We start from the raw sequence: 12,417 nt of genomic DNA, 5'->3' as shown, positions 1-12,417 counted from the left end.
CTCCAGGCAAGAATACTGGAGTGGGCTGCCATTTCCTATTTGAGGAACACATATTACTTCATCATGTATCACCTCATTAACCTTCATTAACCAACCCTCATTAACCAACGATCCTACAAGATAGGTATTATCACCTCAAGAGGACTACGGCTCAGAGATGGTTCTTGACAAGCAAGGATCACACACCTGACGTGTGCCAGGGCCAGAATTATTTTTTCTAGGCCTCCCAGCGAGAGTCGGTGCCACGGCTGTAGGACAGGCCTCTTCTCTCCTCCTGCACCAGTTAGCATGGGCAGGGCACTGCGAGGTTCCTGACAGGACATCAGTGGGTCCTGATTATACCTCCTTCACACCCTGGTGGCACCTGTCCCAGTGACATCTTTGGTATGGAGGCTCCAGAATTCTGGGGGCAGAGAGAACTCATCTAAAACATTCTGTCTCTCCCTCCTACGACAAGGCCGGACCTTGAGTGACGTAAGAGGCGTCGAACATTCCTGACTCTGCCGGGGCACTGCCTCACCTCCGAGGTGTGGGTCATGAGGTCATCAAGCCCCGGAAGCGATCAAGGGAGGCCCAAGGCAGCACCCTACCAACCCAGACCATCCTTTCCCAAGCACTGAATAGAAAGCCCACAGAAGGTGCTGTTAAGACGTTCAACTCCCCCCCACACACACCCGTGAATCAAGAATAGCTGGAGCACACGTCAATCATTAGACAAGCAGTGCCTCCAACTCTGCCCCCACCCTGCCCCCCGCGGAGGCTGGCACCTGTGGTGGCCCCACCTGGAGGAGCTCCGGGTACAGCAAGCTAGGAGAGTGGCCACGGGCCAGTGTCCAGGCCTGACCAAGAGGCTGAACGTGAGCAAGCAGGCTCAGAAAGACACCGCTGGGAAATAAAGTCAGTTTCCAGCGTGCTAGCTTTGGGATTACACAGGAATCCTACAACATCAGAGCTGGAAGGGGCCTTCAGGAGACCCTTTGACTCCACTGGCTTATTTTACTTAGGTGGGAGCCAAGGCCTGGAGAGCAAAGCCTGCCTGGGCTCTCACCATTGGCTGGGGCAGGGCAAAGACTCAACTCATGTTTCTTGACCTCCAGGCCAATGCACCCAGGCCCAAGCTGGCTCCCCTCCACTCACGCTGCTGGGTTCTACTCCACCTTCCTGGGTTGGAGAATGGACTTGGAAATGTGAAGCCTATCCTGGGAAAGACAGAATGAGAAGGTGGCCCTGCTGCCTACAAATAAAGTCCCATGTCATCAAGTCACAGAGAAACTGTCCTCTGCCCAGGGAAGCCTCTGTGACACTGCTTCTCCCCAGGTTCTTGCCTACGACTTAACAAGAGCAGAGAGCAGGCATTGGCAGCCACTTGTTTTGATCTTTCTGGGGTATCAGGAGCTGCACTGACCACCAGTCTAACTCAGCTCACGGTTCAAATGGCCTCTGTCCCCACGCTTTCCCAGAAATAAGTTACTAATGTGTCACACCTGGAGCTGAGGCAGGTCAGTCAGGAGAAGAAAGCACAGTTAAGATACTCTCTATCCCAAAGTTGGGTCTTGGAGGGACACCTGCCCCCACATCCCTAGGGCCTCTAAGGTGGTTCCACATGCAGAATGCATGGCTGCCAAATCCGACCACTGGGAATGGCCTGGAAGCAGTGATAACCCTCAGAGCATCAGCAAAGCAGGAGCCTGCTTAGTCACCAGCCCACTGGCTCAGCCGCTGCCCTCCTCTGCACTGCCTGCCGGCCTGCCACTGTCATGAGACCCCATTCTTATTTCCCAACCAGAGGAAGGCTGGCTTAGAAAATGGCAAAACCGACAAGCACAGTAGTGGTTTCAGACTGAGGACAGCAGTGGGTGGTGTTCCAGAAACTTCTGGTTGTCCCCCCTCAACCATCTGCCCATCTCACTTCCATAACAGAACACTTACCAGTAGCCTGGCACATGGCAGCCCCAAATTAGGACTATGCTTCCGAGCTTCCCTGGCAGCAAGGCAGGACTCTGTCAGGAAGTCAGCTGTCCTGGGCTAGCAGGTAAGGGAAGCCAGAGCAGCACTATGGTCCCCAGACTGGCCGCATCAGCACAACCTGAGTGCCGTTAGAAAGGAAATTTCTCGGGCCTCACCACAGACCCCCTAAATCAGACCCTTTAGGGATGAGGCCCAGGAATCTGTGTTTTAACAAACCTTCCAGATTATCCATAAATGTGCTCAAGTTTGAGAACTAAAGCCCTGAAGAATGCCAGGAGCAACTGTGCCTAAGGAGTCTGGTGCCTGGACAACCTCACAGAACAGGCACTTATTAACTCTGGACTCCAATTTCTGGAGATAGAGGGAGAGAGAAACTCCTCTTAAATCATGGCCAAACCTGAATCCTGATGCAGGTGGGTGAAGAAGAGGAACAAGGAGAAACTCAACCAAGAGAGCAGGAAGTAGGAAAGAAACAACATCCAAGTGTAATAAATAATAAACAGACAACAAGAGGCAAGAAATACAATCAAGACTACCTGGCATGCAAACAGTCCGAATTCTCTACCAAAGACAGAAATGACCAAGTTCGGTTTGTTGTTATTATCACTGCCTCCTGCCATCTCCCCTGAACCCCAGTCACGTGCTGACTACAAGAGAAACACTTTAAAGAAAAATTGAAAATTAAGGCAAAGACATATTAGGTGAGCACGGAGAAAAACCAGAAGTGGAAATATTAATATTAAAACCATGTTGAGAACTTTCCAATAACCCTGCCTCTGCAGACTGAGGGTTTTTTCCAGCCACTTCTCAGCCATTTGCCTTTATCTGGAAACACAGGACTTGGAAAACTACTCACTAGGATTTCATGGTACAACAAGGCTTAGGCCATTCTAGTTCCATGAAATAGTTTACATGACTTAAAACACAAGCACAGAAAAGATTGTAAAACTTGGGGCCCAAGCCTTAATAGCTGACATTTGGTCTTGGGACATTTTTGTGTACTATTTTGTCATATCCCTTGGGGAACAGAGAGTCTGTTTTGCTGCTGTAGATGAGGAAGGAAATATAACTGTGAGTGAGAGCCATCTACTTGGACCTATGGGATAGGGGAGGAACCAACCGCAAAGTCAGAGGTCCTCTCCTGGGTTTTGCGAACTGACCTCCTTTTATCCACCCCTCCTAAAACCTGGCTATCGTGGGGGCCACTGGGACAGACAAGAAGGGGGAGCTCACAGTCGTCATGAGTCTAAGAAGCAGGCAGAGCCTGATCACTGCCTACTCTGCATAAGCCTGAGTGGGAACTAAAGGGTGTGGCGTACCCCCTGCCTGACTGAGGCTTGCTTCCAAATTTCTGAGCCTTTTACTTACTGTCCTATAAAATGCATTTAATTACTAATTTCAGGACTACAAAGAAGGAATTCTCCCAGATTACTGACAATATATGCTCCTAAAATAGATAATATGGAATTTAAGGCCAAAGGTACAGAATAAGTAACGAATGACACAAGGTACAATCCACAAAAATGAGCTTGAAAAGCTGTATACACCAGACACGCACGCCAAATTCACAAATCCAGAGCAAATGTAAGTCGAGTTTCACTCAAAAAAAAAAGATTCAATAAGCAAGGATGCAGAGGGCACCCTCAAGATCACAGAAATATCTGATGTCTGTGTGCCACAGAGAATATGTGTCAGGAAAGTTCTTCAGGTTGATCATGTAGCTGGCCACAAAGAAAATCTTAATACAGTCCCACAAGAGATTCTGCCAAGCACCTTCCCGCAACAGAACTGTATCTGTATGCTCAGTTGCGTCAACCCATGGACTGCGGCCCGCCAGGCTACTCTGTCCATGGAATTTTCCAGGGAAGAATACTAGAGCAGGCTGCCATTTCATACAGGGAATCTTCCCGATCCAGGGATTAAACATGCATCTCTCGCATCTCCCTGCATTGGCAGCTGAGCCACCGAAGAAGCCAAGAGAACTAGCAGCCAACATTAAAATATGATCAGACTGCCCCAAAACTGCCGCAGAAATTAAAGATCCTGCCTTCTAAAAAGTCCTTGGATCAGAACTGATCTACAGAGTACTAGGAAGCAATGGAAAGATGAGCATTTCATATAAAGGCCCACTGGCTAGACTGGTACTCAGAAGAAAATGCTGAGCTCTACATAATTTTTAAATTAAAAAACTAAAAATAAATGAACCAATTTAGACATGAAAACTAGAGCAATGAAATAAGCAAAAAGTAAGAAGACATGAGTAACAGTAAAGGTTGAAATTAATGACCAAAAAAGTAGAATTTTTTAAAAAATATTTACAAATAATTTCCAAATTATATAACATATTTTATGAGATATATACCTCCAGCATATCCAATTAGAATCCTATTCTTAGTATCTAATGAAGACATTCTATATCACAAGGCCTGTAATCTGTCCTTGATTTGGAAGACTTAATATTATAAAGTGTTAACTCTTCCTTATAAAGATTCCTACCGGTGGCTCAGTGGTAAAGAATTCGCCTGCAATGCAGGAGACCCAGGTTTGATCTCTGGGTCAGGAAGATCCCCTGGAGGAGGGCATGGCAATCCACTCCAGTATTCTTGTCTGAAGAATTCCATAGACAGAGGAGCCTAGCGGGCTACAGTCCATAGGGCTGCAAAGAGTGGGACACAACCGAAGCGACTGACCACGCACAGACTATTTACTCCAACACTGTTTCAAACTATAAAAATAGTCAATAGCCTCCATACCCAGCAATAAGGGAAAGGTTGAATAAATTAATTTACATCTGTACTACAAAACAGCCAGGGACGACCTAGGGTGGGTGGGGGTGGCCTCTGCTTTTGTGGTCACAGTACAGGGCTAGGCAAACAGTGGGTACTCACTAACTATGAGTTCAACAGCAACATCCTTGTCACAAGCTTCCTAAAATAGCCATGACCTTTTAGGTGAACACAGCAAGCTCAGTCGGCTGTCACCAGCCCCCTCACAGACACATCCTTTTCCTCAAGGATGCCATCCCCAGGCTTAACCTCCACCTCCCTGTCATCAGCTCTGAGTTTCTCTTCGTCCCTCACTCACTGTCCTCCAAGCCAGTCTCTGCCCATGCTACAGGTGTAAGAGGCTCCAGGCACCTGACTTCCCTTCTCAATTTCAGGAGTCATTCCACCCCCTTTTTCCTGCTAAGGCAGTGGCACCTTCAGGACCACAAGCCCCTGGAAGACTAGAACTCAAATCACAGAACCAGGAGTCAGCTACCTACCACCCACACACTCCAACCCCAGCTTCAAGATTCCTTGCAGCAACCCAAGATATCAACACTGCCATCGCCACCCCCTAACTGATCTCAAGCCCCTTTTGCAAACATCTTCTCACCAGATTCTGCAAACAACCATTTTACTACCCAGAACACTGGACCCTGTGTGGCTATGTGGCTTGTCCCAGGATACCCAGCACAGATGGGACCTCTGCCTCCTCACCCCTCCATTGCCCCCCTGTTACTTTCTCACATCAGGAGCAAAGTCAGCTGTGGTTTGAGTCACTATTCACGCCACACTGTCAAGATCCTCCCAAACCACCACATGACATCTGACCTTATTTCACGGGGTCCCGGGGTCAGGGTCAGTAGGCCTCCTGTGGTATGGTTTCAGCGTTATTAGAAAGCTCCGTTGAATTTCAACAACTGCTTTTAAAAATGCGAATTCCCAACAAAGACATTTCAGTTTCTCCATTTCTCCTAAGACCTTTCCTGTCTAGGTATCCCTCAGATTTCCTCATGTTCTACAGGCCATGGGCTCACAAGGTGCTGTTGAGAAAAATCCAGAGAAACCTGAATCCGTTCACTTAGCTGAGATTGTGAAATACACCTACACACAGAATCTTCCTCCAGTGCCCACCACGGGACAAGTGCTAGGAACTGCTCAAGGGGGAAAAGACAGCAGCTGAAAAGAGGGAGGAAAGAGCAGGAAAGACAGTGAGATCCAGAAAGGCCCTCGGTTCTCTGAAGATCCAGCACTCAGCACAGATTTGGTTTCTACATTCACCTCCTGCTCACACCAGTTTTTTTTGTTGTTGTTGTTGTTGTTGTTGTTTTTGCAGTGAATACCCAGGAAAATCCCACACTCACCTATTCTGGCTCAACTCTCATTCCTACCACCCCAAGCTACCCATCCTCCCCAAATCACATGGCCAAGGCATCACTAATCAATCGTAGCCTTCTAGGTGCCGCGATCCAGGACAAGCCCTGACAACAACCCTGGACCTGATAACATAAAGGAGTCCACGGGGACTTCCTCTTGACCTCTCTGCCAGTTCCTATGCCCACCTCTCAGTCTGAACTCAATTCCATCTCACTCTTCCCACTTTTTCTTTTTTTTGCCTATCCCAATTCAGCTTCCAAGGTCAAATATCCTTGGCCTGTCTCTTCACTTAGCTAACATCTGCTGAGTACCAACATCAGGCAAGGTCCTTTCTGGATGCTGTGAGACCAAGACACGAGTGAGAAACACCACCCACCCTCCAGACACAGAGGACAGGGCAGAGCGATGTTGGCTGTACAATCACTACTGCACGGCGAATACTGAGAAGCGATGTTAAAGGAGTGGAAGAGGGCTGTGTGGGCTGACCGCATGTCTTGCCCCTTCCTGCTCCAGGTACCCGGATGGCTCCTAGAAGGGCGATGAGTAACAGGCAGAACTGGGGGAAGGAGGGCAGAACAGCATGAGCGAAGACAGAGGAACAGGTCAGGAGAAGAGCAATTCAACTAGGCTGACCTTCAGCTGCATGAAGGGAGTAATAAATATTATTATTACTGACTCTTACAGATGAATACTAATGTGTCAGGCCCTGCTGTAAGCTTTACGTCTATCTGGGACACAGGAGCATGGTCACCACCTATTCAGATCAGTGACTGAGCTGTATGGTTATTAAGTATATTAATTTATTTAATGCTCACAACAACCCTGGGAGGTAGGTATTATTATTGTTGCTGTCGTCATTTAGTCGCTAAGTCGTGTTTGGCTCTTTGTGACCTCTTGGACTGCAGCCCGCCAGGCTCCTCCGTCCACGGGATTTCCAAGGCAAGAATACTGGAGTAGGTAGCCATTTCCTTCTCCCGGGGATCTTCCTGACCCAGGGATAGAACCTGCGTCTCCTGCACTGGCAGGCAGATTCTTTACCACTGAGCCACCAGGGAAGCTCCAGGTATTATTATTACCCCCACGTTAAAGATAAGGAAACAAAGGCACAGAGACCGGTAAGAGGCGAGATTTGGAAGAGATGCCCAAAGTAGTGTGCATCCCATGCCGGGGCAACATACGGCCCTGCAACCTCACCTGGTCTCTCCTGTCAGGGAGAACCTTGTGGCAAGGAGAGTGCCTTGTGCGGAGGGGCCCTGCTAACTCTCCTGGCATCCCCAACAACTGACTCAAACAAGGAAGGAACATAAGGAGAGCCAGTTGGGGGATGAGCAAGATAATACGCCCTGCCTGGACTCAGCCCGGCACTGCCCTCTAAGCCTTTGTTCCTGCTGTGGGAGTTGGGCAGAGGCTCACCCCTTGAAGGGTCACTCCAAGTCCAGGTCAAAGCAGCGGGGGAGCAAAGTGAAGGCAGAGAGGGAAGGCAGAGTGGTTGGCTACCAAAGATACCCTGGGGCTGTCCTAAAATACCCCATCGCCAAAGAAAGGTCGCTGATTTAGAGGGGAAGGGACAGAAATGTGAAAGGCAAACTGCTCCCAGCTTGGGCTGGAACTGTCTAGATAAGCTTCTGCTCCCCAAAGTCTCAAATGGATGAACTGCACAACTTTCCGTTAAATCAACATACTCTTTATTTCTTAAAGCTTTTTCAGGGGGAAGAGAAGTCAAGAATCCCTCCCCGAAACTGTAGCTCAAGGCTGAGATGAAGGAACAGGCTGAGAAGGTAAATACACAGGTGAACACAGCACCAGGGGTGGATCCCGCATTCTCTCAAATAAAGTGCCTTATAAATCAACTCCAACAGCAGCAGCTCCCAGGAATTTCCGTCTTTCCAGTTCCGGAGGAAAGTTCCTGAAGGCAGCCAGCCCTCCTAGGTCTCAACAGAAGCCTTTTCTGGAAGGATACACACACTGTCCAGAAGTCAGCGGGGTCAGGGAGGTCGTGGCCACCGCCATCCCCACACCAGCCAGCCGCCTTCTTGTCGCAGGTTAACGGGCTCCCAGGCCCTGAGCCCCGGACCCCAGCGGAGCAGCACAATCACGCGGCCCTGGCCACTGGGGCCCCGCCTGTGCACCGCCCACCCCACAAGGAGGGCCCCCAGCCGCTGACAGAGCTGGGCAGGAAGGCCGACGAAGCCCGTCCGGGACAGCCCGACACCCGCGCCTTTACCCCCATGCTGTGTAACCAGGAAGCCGCAGGGCCGGGCTGAAGGTGGCGCGGGGCAGACCGGGGCCTCCCGGCGGGGGTCGCGGCGCCCTGCCTCCGCCCCGTCCCGTGCCCGCCTCAAGCCGGACAACCCTCACTCACCTGGCCACGGGGCAGTGGGGAGTCGCGAGGGGAGACGTGGGACGCGGGCAGAAGCAGCTCTCTCTCCGGGCGTCCCAGGCGCAGCACCTCCGACCGGCCTCGAGTTTTGTCCCACTTCCACACTCGGAGCACTCAGGGAACTCGCGACCCGCAGGCTCCTCAGCCGTCAGGGCGGGGCCGGAGGAGGAGCCCACTGGCCGGAAAACCCCGGGCCGAGGACCAACGTGCCCCGGGGCGGGGCCGCGTGCGCCACGGAGGGGCGGGGGCCGAGGTGGGCGGGGCCGGGGCGTGGTATGCACGCGGCCCCGCCCCCAGGTGAGAGTCTTTCTGGGCCAGCACACTACGGAATGTGTCGGCTAGTCTGGGAAGGAAGCCACAGGCCTTCCGCCGCGAGAGGTTACGGCAGGCGCCAGTAGGTCGGCGAAGAACCGGTTCGCCGCACCGCCTTCCTTGACCTGTCCTGCCCTGCGCCTCACTCCGGGGGAGGGGATTTCCCCAAGCCCCCTCCAGCTCAGTGTACCTTCCTTATTGACTCTGTACATTAAAAAGTGACACAACAGGATGGAAGTGGAGGTGGGGGAGAGAAGCTTTATGGTGCAGAAACTGCTGCTGCTGCTGCTGCTAAGTCGCTTCAGTCGTGTCCGACTCTGTGCGACCCCAGAGACGGCAGCCCACCAGGCTCCCCCGTCCCTGGGATTCTCCAGGCAAGAACACTGGAGTGGGTTGCCATTTCCTCCTCCAATGCATGAAAGTGAAAAGTGAAAGTGAAGTCGCTCAGTCGTGTCTGACTCCTAGCGACCCCATGGACTGCAGCCCACCAGGCTCCTCTGTCCCTGGGATTTTCCAGGCAAGAGTATTGGAGTGGGGTGCCATTGCAGTCAACTATTAATATCTCAGCCGGCTGATCAAGGTCAACGTCAAGAATGATAGATCAACAGTGATAGTATGTACAGATTGTGGTCTTCTTTTCAAAAATGCATAATCCTAATCTAGTCGTGAGAAAAACACGATTAATCCTGGTTCAGGGATATTTTACAAAATACTTGACCAGTATTCCTCAAAATTGTCAAGGTCATCAAAACCAAGGAAAGTCTGAGACACATTGGTACAGCCAAGAGAAGCCTGAGAAAATGTGAAAACTAAATGTAATCTGGTATCCTGGATAGGATCCTGGAAAAAGGACATTGAGTGAGTGAGTGAAGTCGCTCAGTCATGTCTGACTCTTTGCAACCCCATGGACTGTAGCCCACCAGGCTCCTCCATCCATGGAATTTTCTAGGCAAGAGTACTGGAGTGGGTTGCCATTTCATTCTCCAGGGGACCTTCCCGACCTGGGGGTTGAACCCAGATCTCCCGCATTGCAGGCATACCCTTTACCGTCTGAGTCACCAAGGACATTAGATAAATACTAAGAACAGTGAACTTCCAGTTGTTCAAGCTGGTTTTAAAAAAGGCAGAGGAACCAGAGATCAAATTACCAGCATCCTCTGGATCATTGAAAAAGCAAGAGAGTTCCAGTAAAACATCTATTTCTCCTTTATTGACTATGCCAAAGCCTTTGACTGTGTGGATCACAATAAACTGTGGAAAATTCTGAAAGAGATGGGAATACCAGACCACCTGACCTGCCTCTTGAGAAATCTGTATGCAGGGCAGGAAGCAACAGTTAGAACTGGACATGGAACAACAGACTGGTTCCAAATAGGAAAAGGAGTATGTCAAGGCTGTATATTGTCACCCTACTTATTTAACTTATACGAAGAGGACATCATGAGAAATGCTGGACTGGAAGGAGCACAAGCTGGAATCAAGATTGCCAGGAGAAATATCAATAAGCTCAGATATGCAGATGACACCACCCTTATGGTAGAAAGTGAAGAGGAACTAAAAAGCCTCTTGATGAAAGTGAAAGTGGAGAGTGAAAAAGTTGGCTTAAAGCTCAACATTCAGAAGACGAAGATCATGGCATCCGGTCCCATCACTTCATGGGAAATAGATGGGGAAACAGTGGAAACAGTGTCAGACTTTATTTTGGGGGGCTCCAAAATCACTGCAGATGGTGACTGCAGCCATGAAATTAAAAGACGCTTACTCCTTGGAAGGAAAGTTATGACCAACCTAGATAGCATATTCAAAAGCAGAGACATTACTTTGCCAACAAAGGTCCGTCTAGTCAAGGCTATGGTTTTTCCTGTGGTCGTGTATGGATGTGAGAGTTGGACTGCGAAGAAAGCTGAGTGCCGAAGAATTGATGCTTTTGAACTGTGGTGTTGGAGAAGACTCTTGAGAGTCCCTTGGACTGCAAGGAGATCCAACCAATCCATTCTGAAGGAGATCAGCCCTGGGATTTCTTTGGAAGAAATGATGCTAAAGCTGAAACTCCAGTACTTTGGCCACCTGATGTGAAGAGTTGACTCATTGGAAAAGACTCTGATGCTGGGAGGGATTGGCAGCAGGAGGAGAAGGGGACGACAGAGGATGAGATGGCTGGATGGCATCACTGACTCGATGGACGTGAGTCTCAGTGAACTCTAGGAGTTGGTGATGGACAGGGAGGCCTGGTGTGCTGCGACTCATGGGGTCGAAAAGAGTCGGACACGACTGAGCGACTGAACTGAACTGAAGGACACCTGAATAAAGTATGGAGGTTAATTGATAATAATTCATCAATACTGGCTCATTCATTGTGGCAAAACACCATGCTAATAAAAGATGTTAATAGAAGAAACTGGAGTTTATGAGAACTCTATCTGAAATTTTTTGTAACAAACTGTTCTAGAAAATAAAGTTTATTTGTTGAAAAAAAAGATCATCTATATAATATATTAGTATGTTTATTGTACTTATTTTAAAATATAATGTATATTAAATATTATTTAAATGGCAACCCACTCCAGTATTCTTGCCTGGGAAATCTCTTGGACAGAGGAGCCTGGCCGGCTACAGTCCCGGGGGTCGCTAAGAGTCCGACAGGACTGAAGCGACTAAGCATCCATAATATAGTTTTAAAAAACAAATTCAGTCTTCATTCTCTCAGTCCACTTTCAGGCGTATCTTTCGTACAGCAGGTAGATGTACTGTTTACAAAACGCTGCTGCTGTGTTTTTCTGCAACGTGGATTTTTAGTCACTATATATTCGAGGGTCTTAGGTAGCAAGTGCACCGGGATCAACTTGGTTCTTCCCAACCGCTGCACAATAGGAGCGGTTTTGCGCGTCATCATTCTTGTTACTTAGCTCCTTACAAGGGACTTTTAGATTGTTGCCCATTTGGGGCCGTTAAAAACAAAGCTACTGGTTCGATTTGCATTTTAATAGCGAAGGAGCTGGACATGCCGAGGAGGATGCCAGGTCCGTGTGCTGCGCTCAGGGTCCCTGGTGCAGGCTTGGCCGCAGGAGCCCAGCTAAGAACCCTGGGTATCCATCCAGTCATCTTCCGCAGCCTCTCCAACACCCCCACTTCCCCTAAGGCGCGGCTCTTTTTTGGGACTGTACTGCATTTTTTGGAGATGATTGGGCGGGTGAGGGTGAAATGCAGGCCAATGGCTCGCGAGCGGCTCGAAGGAAACGCTCCCCGAAGCAGAAAAAGAGCAGAAAGGGTCAGAGGCACAAGGCGACTCTGGCAGGATTGTTGTTACTCTGATGGGGGCGCCTGCAGCGTTGTTAGTGCGGGCGCCCGCTTGAAGCGCCCAGCCGAACCCGCAGCTTTCCGGGGGCGGGGGCGGGGAGGGCTTATCTGTTGCATGGCTCTCTCTCTCTGGGCTGGGGGTTTTGTCTGGTAAGTTCACGTGGCACCGGTCCAGCCCAAAAGCCTGAACACCCAGCACCCCCGACCCGCGGTGTTCCCAGCTCCTGCTGCTGCTGCTGCTAAGTCGCTTCAGTCGTGTCCGACTCTGTGCGTCCCAGCTTCTAGGTAGTTGCAAAAGCGAGTTGTTTTTTGGTTTTT

At 49.8% G+C, this 12,417-nt stretch overlaps 1 protein-coding gene across 1 annotated transcript in view; it reads right to left on the bottom strand.

The window, feature by feature from the left end:
* ANXA11 (annexin A11) overlaps positions 1-8,679 on the bottom strand; it is a 42,288-nt gene extending 33,609 nt beyond the window's left edge. The window contains exon 1 of the mRNA XM_070781842.1: positions 8,473-8,679. The gene's annotated coding sequence lies outside the window, so the exon portion shown is untranslated. The remainder of the gene's footprint in view (positions 1-8,472) is intronic.
* Positions 8,680-12,417: the final 3,738 nt, after the last annotated feature.

The sequence above is a fragment of the Bos indicus genome, chromosome 28 (genome assembly GCF_029378745.1).
Source record: "Bos indicus isolate NIAB-ARS_2022 breed Sahiwal x Tharparkar chromosome 28, NIAB-ARS_B.indTharparkar_mat_pri_1.0, whole genome shotgun sequence".
Classification (NCBI taxonomy): Eukaryota; Metazoa; Chordata; class Mammalia; order Artiodactyla; family Bovidae; genus Bos; species Bos indicus.
Note: the sequence above shows the minus strand (reverse complement) of the source record. Positions and strands in the feature narration are given on the sequence as shown.